We start from the raw sequence: 13,775 nt of genomic DNA, 5'->3' as shown, positions 1-13,775 counted from the left end.
CCCACATAATCCACAAGGGCACTGGTACAAGAATTTTTTTACTGCAGCATTGTTTGTAATAGTAAAAAGTTGGAAACAGCAGAGTAACAGAGGAATGATTAAGTGATACTTAATCATTATATCATCAATGATACAATCATTGATGATAGTACACTCATTCAATGGAATATTACCCAGTGTTTAAAAAGAATGATGTACCGGGGCTTCCCTGGTGGCGCAGTGGTTAAGAATCCGCCTGCCAATGCAGGGGACACGGGTTCGAGCCCTGGCCGGGGAGGATCCCACGTGCCATGGAGCAACTAAGGCCGTGCGCCACAGCTAGTAAGCCTGCGCTCTAGAGCCCGCAAGCCACGACTACTGAGCCCGTGCGCCTAGAGCCCGTGTTCTGCAAGAGAAGCCACCGCAGTGAGAAGCCCGCACACCACAACGAAGAGTAGCCCCTGCTCGATGCAACTAGAGAAAGCCCGTGCACATCAATGAAGACCCAACGCAGCTAAAACTAAAAACAAATAAATAAATTATTTTAAAAAAGAATGATGTATCAGTAGATCTACATATTCAGTCATGGAAAGACATCCAGGATACTCTGGTAACTTAAAAAAAAAGTCAGCAAGCTGCTTTTTGTAGTATGATGATATATGACCATATTTGTATCAAACAAAAATAAACTGTGAATTTATCTGTTTGTAAATTCATAGGTAAAAGTCTGGAAGGATGAACTTTAATAATCACAGTCACTGCTGGGAAAGAATGAAGGGTGAATTTCACTTTTCATTCTTTATGTATTATTTGAATTTTTAATAAACATATTCATGAGTAACTTCTACATTTTAAGCATACATAAATAAAAGTGAGATTATAAAAGTACTGAAGGAAGCCATCAGTGATTATTTTCTAACTGACATAAAACCCAGAATTCACAAAAGCAATACATTTGACTACATAAAAATTGACCTCCAAATAGGGAAAGAACGGGAGGAAGGGAAACTTTCATCTCCAATGGTTCTGAAATGATGGAATTTTCTGGCAGAATCCTGTATTTTTAATTCTAAAACATAGATTATAAAAAGATATGTGTGATATTTTAAAAATATTTTAAAATCTCTATGTGGATGGAGGAGTGAGATGACATTTTTATATATGCAGATGGGATTATAAACTGGTACAACTTCTCTGGAGGGCACTTTGGCAATAGAGAACATGTTATTCCCTTTGACTTATAATTTTACTTCTAGGAATTTAAAGAAAAAAATCACAGACATGTAAAAATTTAGATTTAGTGTTTGTTGCATTGTTATTGATATTTATAATATTATAAATTTAGAAACAACTTTATTTTGACAATACGGGTTTTTTAATAAACTAGGACACATTTATTCCATGGAAGACTAGCTACTTTAATAAAATGTTGTAGAAATACAAAATATATGCAACGTATATTATGTTGTTGAGTGCTTACTATGTACTAGATTTATTCTATCTATCTCTTATCTATTATTATTTAATACTTAGAATAAGTCTGTGAGGTAAGCAGTTTGTTTCCATTTTATATATTAGGAAACTCAGGCATTGAGAGAGGTTAAATAACTTATCTAAAATCGCACAGTAAGTAGGAGAGCCGGGACCCAGTTGTTTGTCTGACTTCAAAACCCATGCTCTCAGTTACAGTATTTAATCATTTTATAGACATGAAATATGTAATAATATATTAAATGAAAAAAGGTTATAACATGATCTCATTTTTTGCCTATAAAAATTTACCAGAAGAATACATTCTAAAATGTCAGCAATGATAATAATTGAGTGCTGGGACTATGATTGATTTTTGCCTCTTCTTTTGTTGTTTTCCACAGTGAACATGAGTGATTTTTATAATTGAAGTTTTTAAAAAGATATTCATTTCATAGCATAGAGGTGGGGTGGATTAAAAAAAATAATCATTCCCTTTTCCTTCCGTTTGTGAAGAGAGATATGTTTCTGAGTTTGGGTGTATCCACTCTTGATGTTGCCTGTAATTTCCTCTTGGCACTAGTTTATACAAGCTGGAAGGTTGAAATGGCAGTGTTATTCTGAGATCCAAAGATGTGAACAGATGAAAGGTCTTTAAATAATAACATTGTAACCATAGCTCAGTTTGTTCTCTAGATCTGGGACCATGGCCACTAGTAACAGGATTCAGAAACCAGAAGCACAGTACTTAGAAATTTACACAGTTAGCAATTCCCCAGGCCCATCTCTTAGCTTTTCACTAGAAAGTCCTCCTTCACCTATCTTTTCTCCCAATTCTTTTTTGTTAGTTTGAGGGTCTTTTTACCTGGGTGAAAAGAATTTAAACCAATCGAAAACAAATAGCTGTCTTTTGGGCCTGACTTTTTGTGTGTTTCTGTTGCCATGTAAATCAAATAAAGCTAGCTATGAGTAAACCAGCTGCTGCCTGAGCCTCACTCCCTAGAGGAAGGGAAGGAAAGGGTGGTGAAGGTAATAGGGAAGGACTAGAAGAAAGGGTAGAAATTGAGGGAGGAGAATATTGTGTTTACAATCTTGGTCTTGATTCTTGTCTCTTTGAGATTAGAATATGTTACCTATAGCTATTTGTTTTGGCCCTTTTTTCCCAGCAGCTGAGAGATGTTGCTAATAACTTTTTCTCTGTTTGCATGTTGGAAACTGTCACTATTGGAGTTCATAGATTCTAAGCTGTCTTTCAGGACTGGAAAACCTAGGAAAAGGTTTATGGCATGACATAAAGTTAAGGATTTTTGGTTATATAGGGTTACACTTTGGGGATTGGCATAAAAAAGTAGTTCCAGAGTGTCTAATTAAATGTGCACTGGAGGCACTATGCAAAGATACATGTAGCTAGCTGGTCAATCAATAACTTATAAGCATTTACTATTACAACTGGAGGGACAAGAACAGCTGAAGCCTAAAACATTTGGCACAGAAACTAGGTAAGTACTTAGAATCAGATAGTAAGATATTAATTTAAATTGTAAATATTGATTAGGGGTTAATGGAGGTAAACATAGGGTGATACATTATTGAGGGAAGAGAAAGAAAGCACATTGCAGTTACTCATTTAATCCAGATATGGAGAAAAAATCATGTTTTATCTGATCTGAGGAGACTTTGGAAACCGATCAGCATCAGACCCTATTGTGCCAACCAGCACTAAAATTAAACATTCTCATCCAGATGGTCCAGTTCATTCTTAAGCTAGAAGAGAGCAAAAGTTAAATAAGAAGTGTCATTATAATGACCTTAAGTCTCTAACTGGGCAGTAAGGTTGATAATGAACTTACATGTATTGATAGCCAAAAACTTTTTTTTCATGGCCTAGTCATCATTTCTTATTGTTTCCTTATGCAAATACAAGTAATACATGTATTTATCCTTATCCCCCTTTCTTACACCAAGGTTCACATAATATGAACCTTCATATGAAGGTTCACAAAAAAGCTTCCTCTTTTTTTTTTTTAACAGATATATCAAAACTCTGTTGATGGACATTTGAGTGGTTTCATATAGTTTTAAGCTGGAATTTTAGTAACTTTAAGTCCCTTTTATTAGCAATCCTACTTTGGGACCAGGCTACAGAAATTAATACATAGAAATCAGTTGAATATAAATGAAAAACTACAAATCCTGCTGTAGTTCTGATCTGGGCTAGGGAAAGATATCTGTATAACTTCATAGTTTTGCTCCCTTTATGCACCCTCACCCTACTTTGTTTTTCTTTCTTTATTACCATCTCTTTTTCTGGTGCCATTTGGTTTATTTTCTGTTTTTTAATTTTCTTTTCTTGGTTCCTTCTTGACCCTATCTGATAAACCAGCCTGTCTAACTGCTAGTTAAACCTTTGTTAGGAAGTTGTTAGACTTGCAGGTAACTTTTACATTTTACAGTTGCCAAAAGATAGCAGTTTTCAGTCCAGGTGAGGTTGGGATTCTTGCTGTCTTACTGAAAGTTCTGTAAGTCTTATTACTCAGATAATGCCCTCCTGTCATTGTTCCCCTGTTACCCAGGTACACTTAGTAGCAAATTTGCATTCTGTTGGTGATAATCTATACACACTTACCAACTGGCCCAGGAGGCTGGCACCATGCACTGCTGGAGGCTCAGCGGGAGTAGAGACAAGCAGGACTGGGAAATGCGCTTTAAATCCTTGAATTGGAAATAGGTCTGGGCTCTTTGGAGGGAAGCAGATAAAGCTGGTTGATTGATATTATTTTGGCTGCCCTTCTGCCACAAAGAAAGAGTGGAATAAAAAAGGAAGGAGAAGATACAAAGAGGTTTTGGTTACGGACAAAAAACACTACATTGAGAATCAAGAAGCATGGATTTTGATCTATATACTACTACTTGTTTGATCTGTAATTTGTTCTGTTTATTTCACTTCTCTGGACATAAGTTTCTACACCTATGAAATGAGTGGTTTGGAATTTTAACAAAAATATCTCTGAAATTCTAAGGCAAGGAAAAAAAAAGTAGAAAAAAAAGAAGTGAAGCAGAATATCAAGATTCTATATTGACTTCAAATAATATAAAGGGGAGAGCTTGTCTACTACTGTGTAACATCTATTATAGTTAGTATTGTTGCATAATAAATTACTGCCAGAATTTAGAGGTTTAAATTTTATTTATTTTATTTTTGGCTGCGTTGGGTCTTCATTGCTGCGCGCGGGCTTTCTCTAATTGCGCGGTGAGCAGGGGCTACTCTTTGTTGAGGCATGCGGGCTTCTTACTGTGGTGGCTTCTCTTGTTGCGGAGCACGGGTTCTAGGTGCGCGGGCTTCAGTAGTTGTGGCATGCGGGCTTAGTAGTTATGGCTCACGGGCTCTAGAGCACGGGCTCAGTAGTTGTGGCGCATGGGCTTAGTTGCTCCGTGGCATGTGAGATCTTCCTGGACCAGGGATTGAACCCATGTCGCCTGCATTGGCAGGCAGATTCTTAACCACCGCGCCACCAGGGAAGTCTGAAAAGTACTTTTAATTTATTATTTCTCTACTTCTGCATGTTTGAGAACGTTGGAGGTTAATGTAGCTATGTACGCTGTGGGACTTAAGAGTTAATTAATTATAACCAACTGTTGGAACTATTTTCAAGAAAGTATCTCTTGCCACCTATTTGGGGGGCTCATGAGTAAGTATGTAGAATTCCATTTCACTGTTTCAAAACGATTGACCTACATTTTAAATAGCGTTTTTTATATATATTTAAAATATATAAATGTATAAACTTCTTGTGCTCCATTCCAGAAAATATGTTGTGTGTGTGCCTAATACTATACATTATTATGTCTTTCATTGTATACAAGTATATATTAACATATATATCTTGACAGTGGTTTTTTTTTGGGTCTTTTTTGCGGTACAGGGGCGTCTCACTGTTGTGGTCTCTCCCATTGCGGAGCACAGGCTCCGGACGCGCAGGCTCAGCGGCTATGGCTCACGGGCCTAGCCGCTCTGCGGCATGTGGCATCTTCCCAGACCGGGGCACGAACCCGCGTCTCCTACATCGGCAGGCAGACTCTCAACCACTGAGCCACCAGAGAAGCCCTTGACAGTGTGTTTAAACTACATGTGTTGAAACCGCTTAATTTACATCCTTGCTCAATCAGTTATGTAAAATCCTTTTTCTTTTTCTCTGACCTCTGGTCCCCATTTCCTTTGTATAGGGAAGTACACTGTGGGAATACAAATTTCAAACACCTGTTTTGTTTTTCTAACCAATTTTCTATTTCACTGCATGCACATTGGATTAAAATAGCTTAAGGTAGCAAAGCATTTTCCTTTTTACCAAAAATATACTTTTGTTATAAATAGAATGAGGAGAATAAATGAAAATATTAATCACATTTGTCGGTATTCATTATTCCTCTGAATGGTGTTTTATTAGCCCATTTCTCTGTTTGTTATATCCCTGCAGTTTTTCCCCACTAGAGGGCACTAGGATATTGTTTGTTTTTAGTGGACTGCTCATAGTGAATTTGGAATTAAAACTTCCATATTTTTCTTATTTGTTCTACATTTTGTATGAATAAAATCGTTATCCTGAGGTCAGTCTATATTTGACCTACATGGACGATTATAGTACCTTCTGTGCTAGCCATTTTGACTTTGAAGACTATTTTGTGCTAAGTGCTTAAAGAAGAAAAAGAAGAGGAGGACTTGGAGAGATGGGAAAGAATTGGAATTTTTTGGACTCCAGTTATTACCTTTTCTTACTCCACAGAAGGTACTGACACCAAAGGAAAAAGGATAGGTACATGTAGGTCAGTGCAACAGAATAGAGAGTCCAGAAATAGATACACATGTAGACAATGAATTGAGTTTTGACAAAGAAGCCAGAGGAAATCAGTGGGGAAAGGATCTTTTTTTAATCAAATGGTACTTGAACAATTAGATATCCGTTTGGGAGAAAAGTGACCTTTTACCTTTATTTCATTCCATATGTAACACTTAACTCAAAATGGATCATAGACTGTAGAAGAAAACAAAGGAAAAAATCTTCATGACCTTGGGGCAAGCAAAAATTTCTTATTTCTTTCTATTTCTTTTAAAGTACATAGTTAAGTAAATAAAAAGCATAGCCACAGAATGGGAGAAAATATTCACAATACATATACCAGACAAAGGACTGGTATCTAGAATACATAAAGAACTCTTAAAACTCAATAATAAGATACACAATTTAGTCTTTTAAATGGACAAATGATTTGAACAGACATGCCTCAATAGATGCTAAACAAATGCCAGTAAGCACGTAAGTTGCTCAACATGATGAGTCATTAGAGAAATGCAAATTAAAACCATAGTGAGATACTATATACGCTACTAGAATGGCTAAAATTCAAAAGACTGACAATACCTAGTATTGATGTGGATATGGATCTGTTGTGATGCTCATACATTACTGGTGAATAACAGTTTTCCAGTTTGTCATGAATTTAATATATACTTACCAAATGACTCAGCAGTTCTACCCCTACCTTTGTCTTTACCCAAGAAAATGAAATCCTATGTTCACACAAAGACTAGTACACTGATGTTGATAGCAGTTTAATTCATAATGGCCCCAAACTGGAAAAACACCAAATATCCATCAACAAGTAAATGGATAAACTAAAGTACATCCATGTAAAGGAGTACTACTTAGCAATAAAAGAGAATGAACTACACATGGAACAATGTGGACGAATCTCAAAAATATTATGCTAAGTGAAATAACCTAGACACAAAAGAGTATATATATTTATGATTTCATTTATATAACATTCTATAAAAGGCAAATCTCTCTATAGTGACAGGAAACAGATCAGTGGTTGTCTAGGGCCATCGTGGTGGTTGTGGTGAGCCAACTGCACGGGAGAAATAGACAAACAACTGAGTTAACCAAAAAATTGCAAATTATGAAGGAAAGAAGGCATAGGGAGCATGTACAAAGGCCCTAATTTGGAAAAGAAGGTTGGTTTTTAGTGGAGTATTTTTAGGCAGAGGCTAAATGATGAGAGATGGGGTTGGAAAGATAAGTAAGGGCCAGATCATGTGGAAAGAGTCAAGTCCTCAAGAACTTGAGATGGAATGGACTGTAGAGCACAAGGTGAGACCCTTATTTCAGTAAAAGTGGGGAAGAAGGTGAAGCTGGGGCAAATGAGCTAGGCCTGGTGATGGGAATGTAAGTTTGTATCAGATATTTTCCTCCTCTTCTTTTTTTTTTTTTTTTTTTTTTTTGCGGTACGCGGGCCTCTCACTGTAGTGGCCTCTCTCGTTGCGGAGCACAGGCTCCGGACGCGCTGGCTTAGCGGCCATGGCTCACGGGCCCAGCCGCTCCGCGGCATGTGGGGTCTTCCCGGACCGGGGCACGAACCCGTGTCCCCTGCATCGGCAGTCAGACTCTCAACTACTGCGCCACCAGGGAAGCCCCCTCCTCTTCTTTTTATTCTCTTTATCTATATAAGGTAAGGCTGTCACTTGAAAGTGAGGGTAGAAGTTTGAGGGGACTAACATGAACTATTCTTCCTGGGAGGGGACAGAGGGAGTACTTACCACTAAAGAAACTTCGTAAGATGACTGAGGTGCTATTGATGCTCATTTGAGTTTGGGGAAGGTGAATTTAAAGTGAAACTAGTCAGCTTGGTCACGTGGTTTTTCTCTTGCAAAAATTAGCAGCTTGGGGCCAAACATGAAGTAGATAGATTAGTAGGGGTCATCAGGACTGAGGTTTTTGCCTGGCAAAAATAATGAAGGGAGAGAGGGAATTAAGTTATTTATGAGTCACTTTCAAGATGGGCTAGGGAATCTAGGCTAGACAAGAAGGGAAGTGAAACTAAAAAAAGGGTTGATGAATTGTGAGAAAATGATGTCATTGGACAAAGGACAGAATTTTATGAATTGGGGCTACTTCTGCAAATGAAATGGCAGGTTAAGAGGAAGTGGTCTTAGGGTGACTTTGGGGTTTCTGAAATGGAGGTCCATTTATTGGGATAGAGAATTTGGGAGGAAGAGGAACAGTTTCGGTTAAATGATGAATTCAGTTTTGGACAGGCTGTTTGAGGAACCCATGGGGTGTATAAGTGGAGATGTCCAAAAGGCATTTGGATATACAGATCTGAGAGATTTGGGCTTTCAGTAGAGATTTAGGAGTTATTAGCACATAGAGGATAACTGAAACGTGGTGATGGGAGAGATTATCAGGGGGAATTTGTGAGGTAAGAGAAGGGGAGGGTGTGTGGTTTCCTTTTTTCAGAACCAGAATGGTTGTGGTGGTGGTTGGTGTTTTGCTTTGTTTTTTCCTTCAGTCTTCTGTCTCCTTTTCCAAGTGAGTCCTAGCAAATACAACATGGAATGGTGGTAATAGCAGAGTTTAGGTCCTGGCTTTGCCACTTCCTACTGTATGCGTTGATCAAGTTTCTGAGTTATAATTTTCTGGTCTATTAAAAATAACTGCATCAAGAAAATAAGAAGACAAGCCACAGACTGGGAGAAACTATTTGCAAAAGACCTATCTGATAAAGGACTGTTACTCAAAATACACAAAGACCTCTTAGACTCAACGATAAGAAAACAAACAACCCAATTAAAAAATGGGCAAAAAACCTTAACAAAACCTCACCAAAGAAGATATACAGATAGCAAATAAGCATATAAAAAGATGTCTCATATCATTGGCATCAGGGAAATGCAAATTAAAACAATGAGATCCCACTCTACACCAATTAGAATGGCCAGAATCAAGAACACTGACAACACCGGATGTCAGTAAGGATATAGAGCAACAGGAACTCTCATTCATTGCTGGTGGAAATACAAAATGGAACAGCCAGTTTGGAAGATAATTTGGCAACTTATTACAAAACTAAACATACTCTTACCATACAATCCAGCAGTTGTCCTCCTTGTTATTTATCCAAATGAGCTGAAAACTTATGTCCACACACTGATGTTTATAGCAGCTTTACTCATAATTGCCAAAACTTGGAAGCAACCAGGATGTTCTTCAGTAAGTGAATGGATAAATTATGGTACATCTAGACAGTGGAATATTATTCAGCACTAAGAAGAAATGAGTCATCAAGCCATGAAAAGACACAGAAGAACCTTAAATGAATATTACCAAGTGAAAGAAACCAATCTGAAAAGGCTACATACTGTATGATTCTAACTATATGACGTTCTGTAAAAGGAAAAACTATGGAGACAGTAAAAAGATCAGTGGTTGCCAGGAGTGGAGGGTTGAGGAGATGAATAGGCAGAGCATAGAAGATTTTTAGACCAGTGAAAGTATTCTGTATGATAGTATAATGGTGGTAGATACATGTCATTATACATCTATCAAATCTATAGAATACACAGCCCCAAGAATGAACCCTAATGTAAAGTTTGGACTTCAGGTGATAATGATGTGTCAACATAGGTTCATCCATCATAACAAACGTACCACTCTGGGACTAGATGTTGATAGTGGAGGAGGCCGTGTGTGTTAGAGGGGAGGGGATACATAAGAACTATCTATATATTCAATTTTGCTGTGAACTTAAATTGCTCTAGAAAATAAAGTCTATTTTTTAAAAAACTAGCTGTAATAAGAAATTGCATGGAGACATGGTAAATAACTCAGGACTACTGGTCTAAACTTGAAATCACTTAGTAAATACTGTAGGATTCATTGGTCTTTATTTTCAGTTATTTGCTGCTGCTTAATGGGAAGGTTTTGCTTCCCTTCCTCAACTTTCACCACTCCGTCAAGTTTTTTTACAATGATAGTGAACAATTACACTCCTTGGAAAGATTTAATTATAGCCTAATGAGTGTATAGATACAAATGTCTGGATTTTTATATTGCCAGGGGAGAAATGATGATGGAAAACATCCAACACCAATAATTAAAAGAAGTTTATTTCACTAAATAAGGAATATTTGAATCTTCTTTCAGTTTTTTTTTTAATTTTTATTTATTTATTTTGGCTGTGTTGGGTCTTTTGCTGCGCGTGGGCTTTCTCTAGTTGCGGCGAGCTGGGGCTACTCTTCGTTGCGGTGCACGGGCTTCTCATTGCCGTGGCTTCTCCTGTTGCAGAGCCTGGGCTCTAGGTGTGTGAGCTTCAGTAGTTGCGGCGCGCAGACTCAGTAGTTGTGGCTCCGCGACATGTGGGATCTTCCTGGACCAGGGCTCAAACCCGTGTCCCCTGTGTTGGCAGGCAGATTCTTAACCACTGCACCACCAGGGAAGTCCCTCAGTTGTATTTTTTACCCTGTTTACTTTTACATCCAAGTACCATTTTATACTTCAGAGCTTTTCAAATAAATACTATACATTAATCTACTTTGAGTACCAGGGCCTCCCTCCCCTATGGATTCCAAAACAATTTCTGAAAAGATGGAAAAGGGGTGTTGAGTTATACCCATGTATACAAGTAAGCCTGAAAAACTAAGGTGAAGTAGTTGGCTAGTTTCTGACTGGTAGATACACTCCCCTCCTTTCTTATTGCATCCAGATTTTGGGGTGGGGTGAGTGGCAAAAGTCATTTTTTTCCCAAAAAAGAGAATAATAACTAATACTTCCAGACATTTATCCTATAGATGTTCTCACACATGTATGAAATATCATATAAAGATGAATATTCATTATAGTATTATCATGGTGATATGCAAATAGCAAAAGGTAGGAAATGATCTAAATGTCCATTGGTAGGGGACTGGTAAATAAATATTGGTACACCTATAGAATAGAATAATGTTCAGGAGTTTAAAAAAGTGAGGCAGCTCTATAAATACTGATATGGAACAATCTTTAAGGTAATGTTGGCAGGGGAATGTTTATGTATGACATGCTACTTTTTTTGTTGTTGTTTTGGGCCGCACTGCGCAGCATGCGGGATCTTAGTTCCTTGACCAGGGATTGAACCCACACCCCCTGCAATGGAAGCAGGGCTTCCTAACTGCTGCACTGCCAAGGAATTCCTGACATGTTACTATTTGTGTAGAAAAAGAAACAAAAATACTCACACACAGGGACTTCCCTGGTGACGCAGTGGTTAAGAATCCACCTGCCAATGCAGGGGACATAGGTTTGAGCCCTGGTCTGGGAAGATCCCACATGCCACAGAGCAACTAAGCCCGTGTGCCACAACTGCTGAGCCTGCGCTCTAGGGCCCGCGAGCCACACTACTGAGCCTGCGTGCCACAACTACTGAAGCCCACGTGCCTAGAGCCAGTGCTCCACAACAAGAGAAGCCACTGCAATGAGAAGCCTGTGCAGCGCAAGAAGAGTAAACCCCACTCGCCGCAGCTAGAGATAAGCCCGCGTGCAGCAACGGAGACCCAATGCAGCCAAAATAAATAAATTAATTAATTAATAAAAAATACTCAAACATATATGTACCTAGATTTACGTCTTAGCTCTGCCTCTTATAAGTGTAATAAGTGTAATCTTGAGTCAGTTACTTAACCTATTTGCCTATATGCAAAAGATGGCTCTAGAAGAATGCGCAAGTAGGAGAATTTCCCTCTAGCATGGATAATCTAGTGTTGAAGGAAAGGGACAGAAAGAGAGACTTACTCTTCACCATATAATCTTTATGTCTCTTGAAGTTTGTGCCATGAACCTTTGTTACCTAGTGAAAAACAAATGAACAAATCAAAAAATAAAACCTAGATTTAAAAAACCTATCTTTAGGACTGTCCTGAGGATTAAGTGAGTCATGTATATAATCTCTTGCAGTGCTGCTTGGCATATAGTAAATGTATATACAATAAATGATAGCCTTTGTTCTTGTTTTTTTCCCTCCAATTCCATAATTACTGTTTGGAGGATTTATTGTCTTCACCTAGGCCTAAGTGAATTCAGATTGTCAATCTGAATAGATCTGTGAACTCTTTGAAATTGTATACCAAATTTTGTGTAAGCAGACACCAAACACTGTAGATTCTAGAGAGAGGGTATGTGACTTTCATCATATTTTCTAAGGAGGGTCGCATGGCCCTAAAAAAATTAAGACACGTGATCTAAGCCATTTTGCTATTTTCTGTTTCCTTCCACCAGAAAATACTTTGCTGTCAGTTTTCTCTTTATAACTAGTATTTTTTTCTTGTTGTTGTTATTAAAAACATGAAGCTGTCAAGCACCATGACAGTTTGGAGACTTACAGAGTTAGGTATAACTTATTATTTCTTCAAGTCCCAAATCTAATATTATTTCCTCAGTGAAGCCTTCACAGATCTCATAGGTGTTGAGCTGTGTTCCTGCAGCTCTTTGGTTGTTATTGTAATCTCTCTTGCTACTGAACTTTAGGCCTTCCAAGGTAGAGGCCGTATATTTTCAATAAATATATATTGAATACATGTATGTATCAGATATTATGCTAGGTGAACAATACAGATAAGGTCCCTGCCCTCTTAAAGCTTAAATTCCAGAATGCAGAGGGGAAAAAAAAAAGTAATTTCAGATAGTGATAACTGAAGAAAATAAAATAAGGTAGTGGTTCAGAGTGATGGGAGCAGGGCCAGATAGGATGATGAGGGAAGGCCTTGAAGAGGTGACGTTTGAGCTGAGACCTAAAGGATGAACTTGGGTTGTGTATAAAATGTTTTATACAACTCCACGCACTGACACACTTACAATCTTTTTTTTTTTTTTTTTTTTTTGGTACGTGGGCCTCTCACTGTTGTGGCCTCTCCCATTGCGGAGCACAGGCTCCGGACGCGCAGGCTCAGCGGCCATGGCTCACGGGCCTAGCTGCTCCGCGGCATGTGGGATCTTCCCGGACCGGGGCACGAACCCGTGTCCCCTGCATCGGCAGGCAGACTCTCAACCACTGCGCCACCAGGGAAGCCCCACACTTACAATCTTGATTGTGTTCTTTGTCATTTTCTTCAGGTTACCTTAGAATGGTAATTGCTAATTGAATTTAGTTTGCACACACATTCTGTATTTATTTGTGTTCAGCTATAGTTCTTCTGCTTTCCCTTTCTTTCCTTAAGAGTGAGCTCTTGAGCTGACTTTTTTGAATCTAGGAAGAACTTTATTCTTTGTCTGTCTGTGTTTTAACTTGATACCCAGGATTTTATAAACAGAGTACCACCATTCCTAGACATTCGTCCTTGGGTGTATGTGCTGTGTATTACTTCATTTCACTCTCTCAGTAAGTAATACGTTTGAAGCAAGTCTCATTGTAAGTACTAGGGATATGTTAGTCACCATAATAGATGATCTGGGAGTTCTAAACAGTAGTCAGTTTAGAGATTTCCCAAGTATTTTGACAAAAGTAAAAATTTTTACCAT

The 13,775-nt window shown here is 38.2% G+C and overlaps 1 protein-coding gene across 4 annotated transcripts in view; it reads left to right on the top strand.

Moving 5' to 3' along the window:
- Positions 1-13,775, top strand: part of AHCYL2 (adenosylhomocysteinase like 2) — a 173,311-nt gene that overhangs the window by 72,817 nt on the left and 86,719 nt on the right. The gene's annotated exons all lie outside the window — the stretch shown is intronic.

Source organism: Lagenorhynchus albirostris, chromosome 8 (assembly GCF_949774975.1).
Source record: "Lagenorhynchus albirostris chromosome 8, mLagAlb1.1, whole genome shotgun sequence".
NCBI lineage: Eukaryota > Metazoa > Chordata > Mammalia > Artiodactyla > Delphinidae > Lagenorhynchus > Lagenorhynchus albirostris.
Note: the sequence above shows the minus strand (reverse complement) of the source record. Positions and strands in the feature narration are given on the sequence as shown.